Source organism: Theobroma cacao, chromosome 8, assembly GCF_053813885.1.
Source record: "Theobroma cacao isolate CCN51 chromosome 8, ASM5381388v1, whole genome shotgun sequence".
Lineage (NCBI taxonomy): Eukaryota > Viridiplantae > Streptophyta > Magnoliopsida > Malvales > Malvaceae > Theobroma > Theobroma cacao.
This window is the reverse complement of record NC_142646.1, coordinates 6,247,462-6,260,266: the sequence shown is the minus strand read 5'-3', so window position 1 is coordinate 6,260,266 and position 12,805 is coordinate 6,247,462.

The following is a 12,805-nucleotide window of genomic DNA, read 5'->3' as shown; positions in this document are numbered from 1 at the left end:
TGTCTGCCATCACTCGAGCTCTAAATGCCACTTCTCTCATCTGTCCCAGTATCCATTGCATTTCAGCTTCTTTCCTTTGAAGACTTTGTGTGCATGAATTGTTTCTTTCCCTCATTTGGAAATATTCTTGCCTTATTGCTTCATACTGTGCCTTATAGTCCTCCATGGCAGTTTCCAACATGCTGCAATCATTTTTCAACTCTTGGGTGGTTTGTCCTTGTCTTCGTACCTCGTGCTGCAAAGCGTTGTTGGCACTTTGGAGTTCTTGTATTCTGGCTAACAGAGAAGAATTTGCCACGCTTACTTCCTCAAACTTGCTTTGCCACTCATCCCGTTCTTTCAAAGCCACCCGTACCTTTCTTGCAGTCTCTTTCTTCATTTCTTCTAGCTCATCCTCATGTCTTCGCTTCATATTCATCATCTCCTTTTCAAGTCTTTTTCTCGTTAACTCACTCTCCAACAGGACATCTTGAGGTTCTGGATTTACGGGATGTTTTGATGGACTCTTCGGGGGATGTATGACATTTTTCACCCTTTGGTCATGCCAAGTATGATATCCTGTGGTGACTTCATCGGTAACCCTTCCCTGATCTACTCGGCAAGTTTTCTTCCAGTCCTGAGCAATTTCCTCAATTTTCTTTAGCGTTTCTGGCTCTCCATATGTAAACTCTAACTGGTCGAGCTGGTGAGTCATGGGCATGAATTGCTCAGATCCGAACTGTCTCCGCACCATTATTGGGGCATAGCTGATGGCTCCCCAAGGTCCCATCAGTGGTACCCATGGCTTGTCCCCACATTTATACATCACTTGCATTCGTGGCATCCATGGAGCTCTCCAAGTCACTTCAATGCTCATTAACCTCCGGAGCCTTGCGACCCACTCTTCTTTCCTTTTGTAGTCGGGCCATTCACTTTCGCAGAACTCAAGGATAGGACAACTCGCAGACAGATAAAGCTTTCGAAATTTGCTCTCTTTGCATTCGAAATGGCTTTTGATCCATATGGTTAGGAGTTGAGCACATCCGATGAATCGTCCCTCACCTTTGCGTCGACAGAAATTCAAGGATCTGAAGGTTTCAGCTAAGATGGACGGGGCCGGGTTGATGCTCCTTGTCACCTGATCAAAGAAGTCTATGACTGACACCTCCACATGACCTAGAACCTTCGGGAAGACCACTAAGCCGTAAATTGCCATCGCAAAAGCCAAGAGACCTTGTTCATCCTCCATGTGTTTTTTAATATACCCGTTCAAGAAGCTCCACGGAAGGCATTCTGTGTCTCCTTTCTTTTTCAAATGCTGATCCACTTCCACCGTAGTCATTCCTAACAACTTGGCCAACTTTCGTCGGTGTCCGATCTTCTGGGCCCTCCAATAGATCTTGTCAGGCTGCATATGGTCTATCCGGAGCAGAGAGGAGTATTCTTCTATGGTAGGGGTCATGTCCACCTTGTTAAAGACAAAGCAACGATATGAGGGATCCCAAAACTGGACAATGGCTCGGAGCATCTGGTCATCGACTGGTACATATAGGAGCCATGCAATGTGTCCATACTTGTTCTGAAAATTGTCTCGGTGAGCACGTCTCCATTGTTCCCAAATTCCTACCATTTCCGTAAAGTCATTCTGCTGAAGATCCAAGTGAACTCTCTCGGGTAAAATTGAGATATGTCCTTGGGTCAAGCAGTCTCCTTTTTCCTGTTGAATCTGGCTCATCTGTAACTCTATCTCATAGTCATTTCTATATATGTTGAGCGGGCCTGCTGATGACGATGCCATGGATATAACCGGGATCTCTTGGGTTGAATGTTGTGTAGCCAATATTTCTCCTACATGCAATTACGATGTATGCAAATGAACATGTAACATGCGCATGACAAGCAAAATAAACTTAAGTTAGTATGGTAAAAAGAAATAATGGAATGTTAAAAATAATGAGAGAATAACAAGCAATATCATGGGTATTATTGTCTACTCCACGATACTTTATTATCTCGGGGCATAATTTAAAATAGAGGGAGTGGAAGAAATTCCTTCATGTGTACCTATTTATAAGGTATATTCTCACGGGTATGGCTTTTTCTAAGGTTAAGCTGCTCTCGGTACTCTATATGCTAAGCGGGGTTTATAAACAGAGCTAAGGTTCCCAAATCGTTCCTCACTGTCGTCCATACGGACTAGTAAGGCACCCCGGTCCTCACCCATTACAGGCTTCAAACGGACTAGGTTCGATTTGAGTGGGAGTCTTCACTAGCCCGTGCGGAGGTTATCACCTCACGAGAGCGTAGCTACTAAACTCCCTCCTAAAAAGGACATAACCCGGGTGGAGGGTTTATGCATGAATGTAAAATGTGCTGTGTGTGTGAAGGAAATCATGAGTTCAAAGTAACAATCTCACATCCCTCTACCCTAAATCCCCGCAAGTATTAGAAGCAATAACGTAATAAATGCGAAATAAACTAATGTACCAAACAAAGTATGCAGTACAAATCATTAATATTAAGGAAACAGTGAATTATTTAAAGCCTTGGATAACCTTTTTTTTTTTATGGCTCGACTCTCTATTTGTCCCCAGTGGAGTCGCCAGCTGTCGTAACGTGCGGGTCCGGGAACCCGACCGCCAGACGTGAGATGTGAAAACTCACTAAGAAATTAAACTAGGAGTCGCCACCAATCTTTTTTTTTTTTACTAGGTGCGATTGGCCACCTATTGACTCGATTCTAATCGATGCAAACTTAAATTCATTTTAAGCCCACCGAAAAGAACCTTAAACCGGTCTACAATTTTCTGGATCTAGGTTCGGGAGTATGGTTACGCCCGGGGAAAGATTAGCACCCCTCGGACGCCCGTTCCATGAACGGTACCATTTTTAGATTATCCTATTGGGCTTTAATTTTTAATTTCACTAGATTTCCTTAATTATTATTTTTATTTTATCTCCTATTTAACCTAAAACGGAATGCAAATGAGTGGCGAGATGAAATGCATGGCGTGAGATAAAAATGCCGGACAAATAACCTTTTATCGAGGATACTTTCCGAATCCGCCCATCATACTGGTGGGACTCGGGATATTCTCTCACCTAGAGAATTATTCGAAAAAACTCGCCTTCGCAAATTCGACAAATAATTCCCGTCTTCGGGGTCATCGTACATTTTCTTTTTAAAATAATATTTTGTGCATAATGGACCTAATTCGGGCAAAAGCCTTTTATTAAAGATGGTTCTCAAGCCCTCCCATCATACTGGTGGGACTCGAGGACATCTTTTCACCTAAGGAACTTTTCGAGAAATACCCGCCTTCGCAGGATCCCCGAAAGATCCCATCATCGGGGCTTAAACTCGAAAACAAAAAATATTAATATGCAATGATACGTATGATGCGATATGTATATGCTATGCTAATACAATTATTTATTTTTTATTATCATTAATATTTTTTATTTTCTTATATATTTTATTATCATATTTCCTATTCTTATTTCTTATTATTACTATTTTTTTTATCTTTATTTTTACATTTTTTTGTTCTAAGTTCTTATGTTTTCCATTTATACTTAGACAAATTGCTTATAATTCTATATTATTTTAGTAAGCAAAAATTATATATTTTTATTATGCTATTTTTTATTTTATATATATTTTATATATTTTTATTATTTACATATTTTCATAAGCAATCTTTTATTCAAACCTAATGCCTAAGATCTTACTTCATATGTATACTATTATTATTTTATTATTTTTTCATCTTTATCTTCACATTTTTTAGTTTATGTCACTTAATACTCAATACTTAATTTTAGATTAGTTATTTTTATTATTTATTTATTTATTTATTTATTTAATGTCATGTATATTATATTTCCGTAAATTAATTATTTATCATATGTTTGAATTGTTATTACTTTATTATTATTTATTACTTATTATTTATTTTTATCAAGTAATTTTTTGTATAATCAAGCTCTTTATTTACTAAGGATTTCGGAATCTTGAAATCGAGGCCCTCCCATCATACTGGTGGAGCCTTGATTCGGATCCCGAGCCTAGGGAACATAAACTCGGGATTGCGACTTCTCGCATCTCGATCGATTATCCCATCATCAGCCTATTATACTTATAGTTAATATTATAGTATTTTGTATTTATTTTATTATTCATTATCTTTTTTATTGAAGAGTTAATTATTTTTTTTAGATTGATTCCCATATCTATTTTATTATAATTATTTTGATACTTAACATAATATATTTATTTATATTTATTTACATTTATTCATCTATCTCTATTCACTATATATATATATTTTAATGTACATAAATATTTCCCATGCTCTTTTATATATTTTATTTAAGAATACCTCACTAATAGCCTAATAATTTTCAATTTCACTTACTTATTCTATATGTAGCTCTTTAACTTACTATTTATTTCATTCATTTATATATATTTCATTTAGCAATCTATTTTTTTGTTTTGCATATTTACTTCCCTCACCCTTGCCAAACATTCTCCTACATTTATATTTTTTATTAGCTATATATATATATTTTTATTTTTATATTGTATTTTTATATATAGATTTATATCTCTCTATGTGTATTATCTTCTTTGTCATAAAAATAATATCTAAAAGATTTTGGAAGCTTATGCTAAAGTAAACCAATCCTAATCCTAAAAGACATTCTTCAGAAATTTCTAGGGCACTGTATTAAAATATTTTCAGATTAATCATATGAAGCTTAAATTGAATTTTATAGATTAAATCCAAACAACTCAAACCATAATAACCTAAGCAATTAAATCATTATGAATCAATTAGGCAAAGGAGTGAAGTTTTCCTTACCTGATCACACTAAATTACTTCAAGACGATTAGGCTAACCACAACTGGCACTAAACGCGCCATTTGGCTCTGCACAGCACCCTCTGGAGCACCAAACGACGCCGCACGGCTTAGGAGAGATGGACTTCCTTTTCTTATTTTTCTCTCCTCACTTTTCACCTTTCTTTCTTCTCTCTATGCCGGCGGTACTTTCTCTTTTTCTTTAAAAATGCTGCCTTTCTCTTCTCTTCTCAAATCATCCCCCACCGGCGGCTAACACTCCAGTTATTACTCCTCTTACCGGCAGCAAACACTCCAGGCTGTTACTCCTCTCTCCGGCAGCGAACCTCCAAGCTGTTGCTCCTCCTACCGGCGGCAAACCAACCCAGATTTCACTCCTCCTACCGGCGGCCAACCTCCAAGCTGTTGCTCCTCCTAACCGGTAGCAAACCTCCAAGCTGTTGCTCCTCCTACCGGCGGCAAACCAACCCAGATTTCACTCTTCCTACCGGCAGCAAACACTCCAGATTTCACTCCTCATACCGGCGGCAAACCACCCCAGATTTCACTCCTCCTATCGGCGGCAAACCTCCAAGCTGTTGCTCCTCCTAACCGGCAGCAAACAACCCCAAATTTCACTCCTTCTACCGGCGGCAAACAAACCCAGATTTCACTATTCCTCTGCTCAAAATCCCAAAAACCCCCACTCTCAATAATCAATTCCTATTTCTCTTTTTTTGATTGATTTTTCAGTGCTCATTGTGGAATTTTTCTGGGTGTGACTGCTGGAAAATTTTTTGTTTCAGGTTCCTCCTCTTCCCGAAATGCTACAGTGCCCCCTCTCCTTTATACTCGATTCTCGGGTTCTGGAGGGGGCACGCCCCATTGCCTTGTCCCTGGGCACCCAGGGGCAAGTTCCACTAACCTGCCAGACGTGAATTTTTCGCGTCTGGCAGGTGAGAGAGGTGCCTGACAGGGTGCGTCCGCACCCTGCCAGTCGTACCTCTCTCCCTTTTTTTTCATCATTTTTTGTTCATTATATTTTTAATTTAGTGTCTACAATAGTTTTTAATGGAAATGTAAAAAAAAAATAAAAATTAATATGAAAGATAGAAAAAAAAAAGTATGAAGGTACATATTACAAAAAATAAGATTATATTTGATACAGTGACAGTGTAAAATTCCTATACCTTCAGATAACGCCACTTCATCAAAAAAATAAATTTAAAACTTTAGAGATTTGAAAATAAATATAACCAACTTTCTTTAAAAAAATAAAAACAATTTTTTTTCTCTCACACTCCCTCTCACCTAATCTCCTCTTCTTCTTCTCCCATTTTTCATCCATTATAAGCAAAAAATGCTATACTTAACACTTCTACAATGAAAAGCCCTATAAGTTTTTTTTTTTTGGGAAATTTCAAATGAAGTTTAATTTTACTTAGGATGAACAAACTTCATTTAATCAACTTAAAAAAAATGATGAAATTGTTTAATTCAAATAGTCTTCCTTAGCAAACCAATGTCACCTAGAAGGTTTGCTAGAAAGGTTGGCTTAGAGGAAACTTGTGGAAGTCGTTATTATTTTGCTGTTTAGTGTTTGTGTTTTAGTGAAGTTGCTTTTGTATATGATTTGTTGCTGTTGGACTAGTATTGATTTTTTTTTTTATAAAAAAAGAAAAATCTCATTTCATCAATAACCGTACAAACTATCCATTTGTGGTAGTGAAACACTACATTCGAGAATTTGGCAAACAAAACTTGCCTACTCCAAGTGTAGCATGTTAAAGGAGACTTAACTTAGAATATGGATCACACGCGTAAAAGAGTCGTACTCACATAGTTTACAGATGTGCACAAGACAACTCATATGAAGAAAGTCTAATAGCTCTTAAGAAGAGTAGCAACCAAGTGAAGTATCCTAAAGCATTTAAAATATTTTTTATATTTAAGTTTTTCTTACTTGTTGATTGCTTTATGTGCACAATAAATAAGTGTAATTTTTAAGACTATTTACTTTACTTGTATTTCAATAAAGTCTAATATTAGAATACTTTTTTATTTAATTTACTTACGTAAATAAATTTAGGATGAATTATCTCTATAAATAGTCACTTTATGTTAAACTTCTTTAGAATACAAGTAAAGTCAATGACATAAAATTAAATGTCCTAAAAACTAGATTTACTTGTTATGTAAGTAAAGCAATTAACAAGTAAAAAAAAACTTAAATATAAAAAGTATTCTAAATGTTTTAGAATATTTTATTTGGCTGTTACTCTTCTTAACAGATATTGGATCCCTAATTGTTCTGTCAATGCGACTCTCTTAGGTGTAAGTTAATTCTTCTTTACATGTAAGCAAAATGAAAAGAAACTTTCCCATCAAGTTCTATATAGGATCATACTCCAAAAATACATGAATCAAATCAAACCAATCATCCACAACCCAGAAAAAAAAAATTAGTTGCACTTGTTTTGATTGCTACTGATTTTGATTAATTGCTGCAGATATTTGGTAGCTATAGGCAAATCTTTTGAGTTGTTGATGTCAGATTTTGATGTCAAACTCTCTTGGTGTCTCGTTAAAAATTTCTAACTTTGTGCTGGAAATTTGGCATGATAAGGCAATAGGGTGAAGAATGTAATAATTGTATGTGAAAGTTATAAGTGGATCACTAAATTTTTAAGAGGGAATAAAATAATAGTTTTTATTTTTTAAAGAAAATTGGTTATTATTTTTAAGTTTTTAAAATTTTTAAATTTATTTTTTGATGAAATGGCACTATCTCATGGCCTGATAATATATAAAAACTATATATGATTAATGTATCAAGTATAATCTCTAAAAAAATTGACATAATTTTAAGATGAACTAAAAGGAAAATGTGAGCATTCAATTTAAAACAAATGAAGTGAATATGATGATCATCTCAATTGGATAAGACTTGATTTTGAAAGTCTCAATATTGAATATAAGGATAACTCGAGTATTCTTGGACAGCTCTAGGAGATATATGAAGGAAATAAATAAAAAATAGTACATTTGAATTAAATTTAACTCATTAAATCAAATAGTTGCTACAAATAAGTGTTTCATCAATTTTTAAATAAGTATTATTTAGCACTTTTAAAATTCATTGATTCACAATTCATTTATACTTTAATAAAAAAAATTTTACGTGAGGTTAAAGATTAAATGGCAACAAAATAAACATCTATTGTCTATTTGGTATATATATATATGAGAAAATCCAAAATATAGGCGGGTCAATCTCTAACCTCATCTATTCTAATTCAAAAGGTAACATGCACAAGTCCAAGTTTTGCGACTTAAGTTTATTTTGTTTCACCTCGAATTGTATTTTTGATATAATATTTTTAAAAATCTCATAAATTATTTAAAAAATTTAAAAAATTTCTTTTTTTTTAGGAATTTTTATATCACATTCAATCCTCTTTATATTTTTATGTTAAATCAAATAGATTTTTATAACTAACAATTGAATAATTGTCATTAATCAAAGTATTATTTGTCATTTTTATATTTACGTGACATTGACATGAAGAATAAAAATATTATATAATTATATCATTATAAACACCTCAAAAAAATAAAAAAATAATATATATATATATATATATATATATATATATATATATATATAAAAAGAGGAATGGTTGGGCGTATGCCCAACCATCCTTTCCCCCAACCACCATGAGTGATGGGGCTCTGGCTACCAACTCCTTGGTGCCAGAACCCCATTGTCGGGTTGTCCAAATTTTTGGACAACCCAGCTTTTAAAGATGGAACCTGCAAAACAAAAAAATAGAAGTCAAAATCAGAGAGCAAGAACCAAAAAAACCAATCGGAAAACAAAGAAAAACTAAGTTCGAACCCAAAAAAATCACAGATCAAATCCAAAGAAAGATCCTAAATTCTATCAACAAGCTACCCTAGCCACAAGAGAAAAAATAAAAAATCAATCAGAAAAGAAAAAGAAAGAAAGCAAAAAAAAATCAGTGTTTTAACAAGGGGGTTCAAGTAATGTGTGAAAGAGGGGGAGTTGATCTGCGTGGGCGTGGTCGGCTGGCAGTGAAAAAAAAAGAGAGAGAAAGCTAATCGTCGTTGAGAGAAAGTGGACGGTGCCGGATCTGGCCGACAAAGAGAGAGGAGAGATGCACCGGTGTGAGAGAGGCAACGCCGGGGAGAAGAAGGAGAAGGAGAAGGAAAGGAAGAAAGAAAAAAAAGAAAAAGAGAAGGGAGACCCGCGGGGAAGGAGAAGAAAAGAAAGAGAAAAAGAAAAGAGAGAAAGAAAGGAAAGAAAGGAAAAAAAGAAAAAGAAAAAAGAAGACAAAGCAAGCCGACCAAGAAGTAAGACAAGAAAAAGAAGTTGTGGGCTCTTGTGGATTGAATTCATCTTGGCTTCATTGGACTCAAAATTAGGTAAGTTTTGCATCTTTTGTTATTTGGGTTTATATATTATTATTAATATTAATTTTATTAGCATTCAATGTAGTTTTACAAAATTATAAATGTATTTATAAAATAATAAATAAAAAAATATATTTAAGAAATCAAATAAATAATTAAATAATAATAATAATAATAACAATGATAAGTGAATGAGAAGAATAAAATAAAAAAAGAGAAAGAAATAGTTATATTATAAATATATTTAGATAGTTGTAAATATAATATACATATAAAAATACATGATACAAATATAAAAAAAAATGAAATGATTATTTGAGAAATTTCACCCAAGAAAAGCAAAGAGTTACCTTTTTTTAAGTGGATTTTTTTTAGTGCAAAGTTCGAGACGGATTTTCACCAAAGCGTCGGGATAAATCCAAACTCTAAACTTCAATACCCGTTAAGTCAAATAATCATTGTTAAAAAATGATATATATTAAAAAATAATAAATTTACATAATATTGTATTTGAACTTAAATTAGTTAATAAATATTACTAAATAAAGTTAATTTAATCGTTAAAAAAAATTAATTAATTGTTTATTTGATAAGTTATATAATCAAGTAAAATATTAGTCAACAACGTTAATTAAAGGACAAAACAAAAAAATATAAAAAAAATAATAAATTAAATAAATAATCCATGAAAAAAATGACGAATAATAATAAACATATAAATAAAGTGATAGATTATTAAACACATAATTAGATGAGCCACCTAAATCAACAAACGCGTGCATGTAGATATCATCATTTTATCCTGTCATAGCATGCCACATTTATCTTGCAAATGGTGCGGGAGTTCCGATGATGGGATTTCCCAAAAGAGCTTGTAGAGAAAGTTCTTTCGAAGATATCTCTAAGTGAGAAAAATTTCGAGACTTCACCAAAACGTTGGGATGGTCTTCGAATAATTTTTCAATAAAAGATTATCAACCTCATTATTTAAAATAAACAAATCATGACATCATTTGACACTTGCATCATGCGCATACGTAAAACCAAATAAAAGACTCAGGCAATCAGTTTAATAGAAAATTAGTTAATAAGCGGAGACTAAATCAAAAGTATGATACAATAAGATAACTTAAGATTAAATGGTACCGTTCGCAGAACGACCATCACGGAGGTGCTAACCCTATTTTGTGCGTAACCGCACTCCCGAACCTATTTCTGAAAAATGTGGATAAGTTCTCATTCTGTCGACGAACCTAAAATTAATTTAGAACTTCGTCGATTAGAATTGAGTTAATAGGTGACCAATCGCACCTAGATAAAAAAGATTTGTGACGACTCCTAAACCACTTTATTTTCGTCAACCTTTGGCGGTCGGGTTCTCGAACCCGCACATTACGACAATCATCATATAATATTAACATACTATGTTACGATATCAATATGACATGTGACATAAAATGAATACTTATTTAATTGTGTCTCAATGTTGATTAGACTTCGAGGACTAAGGAAGACCCAAAGGACAATGGTCCACATCTAGGGAATTGGAAACCCGGCTCAAAAATCTGTTATCTATATGCTTAAACTCATAAGTCATAAACGGGAGGTCCAAGAAATTGAAGTTGTGGACCTAAAAAGTAACCCAAAACAAGGTTGTGGGCCTTGACCCATGCATGACAACTTTCATCTCATGCTATAAATGGTAGAACCGCAAATGAAAGCTTTATAATCCAACAATTCTCTTTCAGCATTTTATTATTTACCTATAATAATTACAATATCCTTTCTTCATTTCTTCATGGAAGCAACTGTTGGAGCTAATGCATGACGAGAGAGAGAGAGGAGATTGTAATATTATTTTTTATTTTCGTAAGAAAAGAATGGCTACTAGCAAGTGAATATTCCTGAAAATATTCATGAAAAAAAAAGAATTAATCTTTATGGTTCCTTTTCAACTTGCCTGGTTTCCTTTATCATCCATAACCCTTTTTTTAGGTTTTGGCATCTTTTATCTTCTTGTCTCAGTCCATTTTTTAATCAGGTCAATATGAAACAATTAATGGTAAATTAATTGATACAACAATATTAGAACTTTGGAAATATTTTCAAAGTATGAGATTTAATTCCAAAATAAATATTAACTGTATAATACATCTCATTTATATCAAGAATGAACAGATGATTTAATAATACTTGATCCCTAATATTTTTAAAATTGTTAAAAATTTCACTATTGATGTATAAGATAATCTTTCGAAAATATATACCATGTTTATACTGGATCGACCTATATATATACATTTATTTTATTTTTTAATTTTGACACACAAAATAGCTCTCAAACTTGATAAAGAATTAGCTACCTTAGTTTTGTAAAAAGAAAAATAGATACCTTATAATATTAAGGGAAGACAATCATAGGGGAAAAAGTGTTACCTTCAATTACATCATATTTGCGCCGAAGGTCTTGACTATCTCTCCATTTTAAAAGGCATCAACTTGTTGCTATTGCATCATCATATACAATACTCATTAATTACATGTTCACATCATTGTAAAGCTTTGTTTAGCATAGCAAACACTTGAATAATTAAAAAAAGAAATTTTGAAAATTTTAAAAGATTAAATAATGTAAATAACAACATTATAACCCCACAACTACATATGCTAATGCATATTTATATCATAATAATTATACATAATCATTCTTAAACTATGGTTAATTAATGCTGATGGTGGGCAGACTATGCATAATGCAAAGATTAGTTTTATGTAAAAATACTTATATAGGAATAGGTGCATGTTTTGTACATCAGAGATCAAGGTTTTATTACACATAAAAAATGGGGCAGCCATTTTTGCTGGTGAGGTGTATTAGCAGTGTGTTAAATTAATGGGATTGTAAGGTGGGAAGGAAGCTCTCTTTACCATAATCAATGTGTTCAAATTTGATAAAAAAATAATATATGACTGTGTCCTTAAGTTCAACATAGATCCAAAGATTAGAGTTGGTTGTGAGAGGCACATTCTGAGGAATCTTCTTTGAGGAACTCCGATACTCCCTTTAATCAAGAGACAGGCTTACGCTTACGCATGAGGGGAGAGGGATATGCCAACAACCACCCTAAACCCTCTCTCTCTCCCTCCCTGCCTCTCCCTCTTTAAGCAAGTTCCAAGTCTCGACTAAAACCATAATCACAAAAGAAAAATGTTAAAAAATTTGAAAATATATATAATGATCCTAATATATAAAAATAAAAATACACGAAATCTTTACTTTTAAAGCTTTCCAAATTTGTATCATTTATGCATATGGTCATCAATTTTTATGTATTCTCTCTCACCTTGTCTAGCTCTCCCTCTTTAATCAAGTTTGAAGTTCCAACTAAAACCATAATCACAAAAGAGAAATGTTAAAAGTTGAAAATATAATGATCCGAATATATAAATTAAAATAAAAATACATGAAAATTTTATTCTTGAAAGTTTGTATCATTTATGATGATACATTTTTGCATATTGTCGTCTTAGCTCTTGACCTTTTTA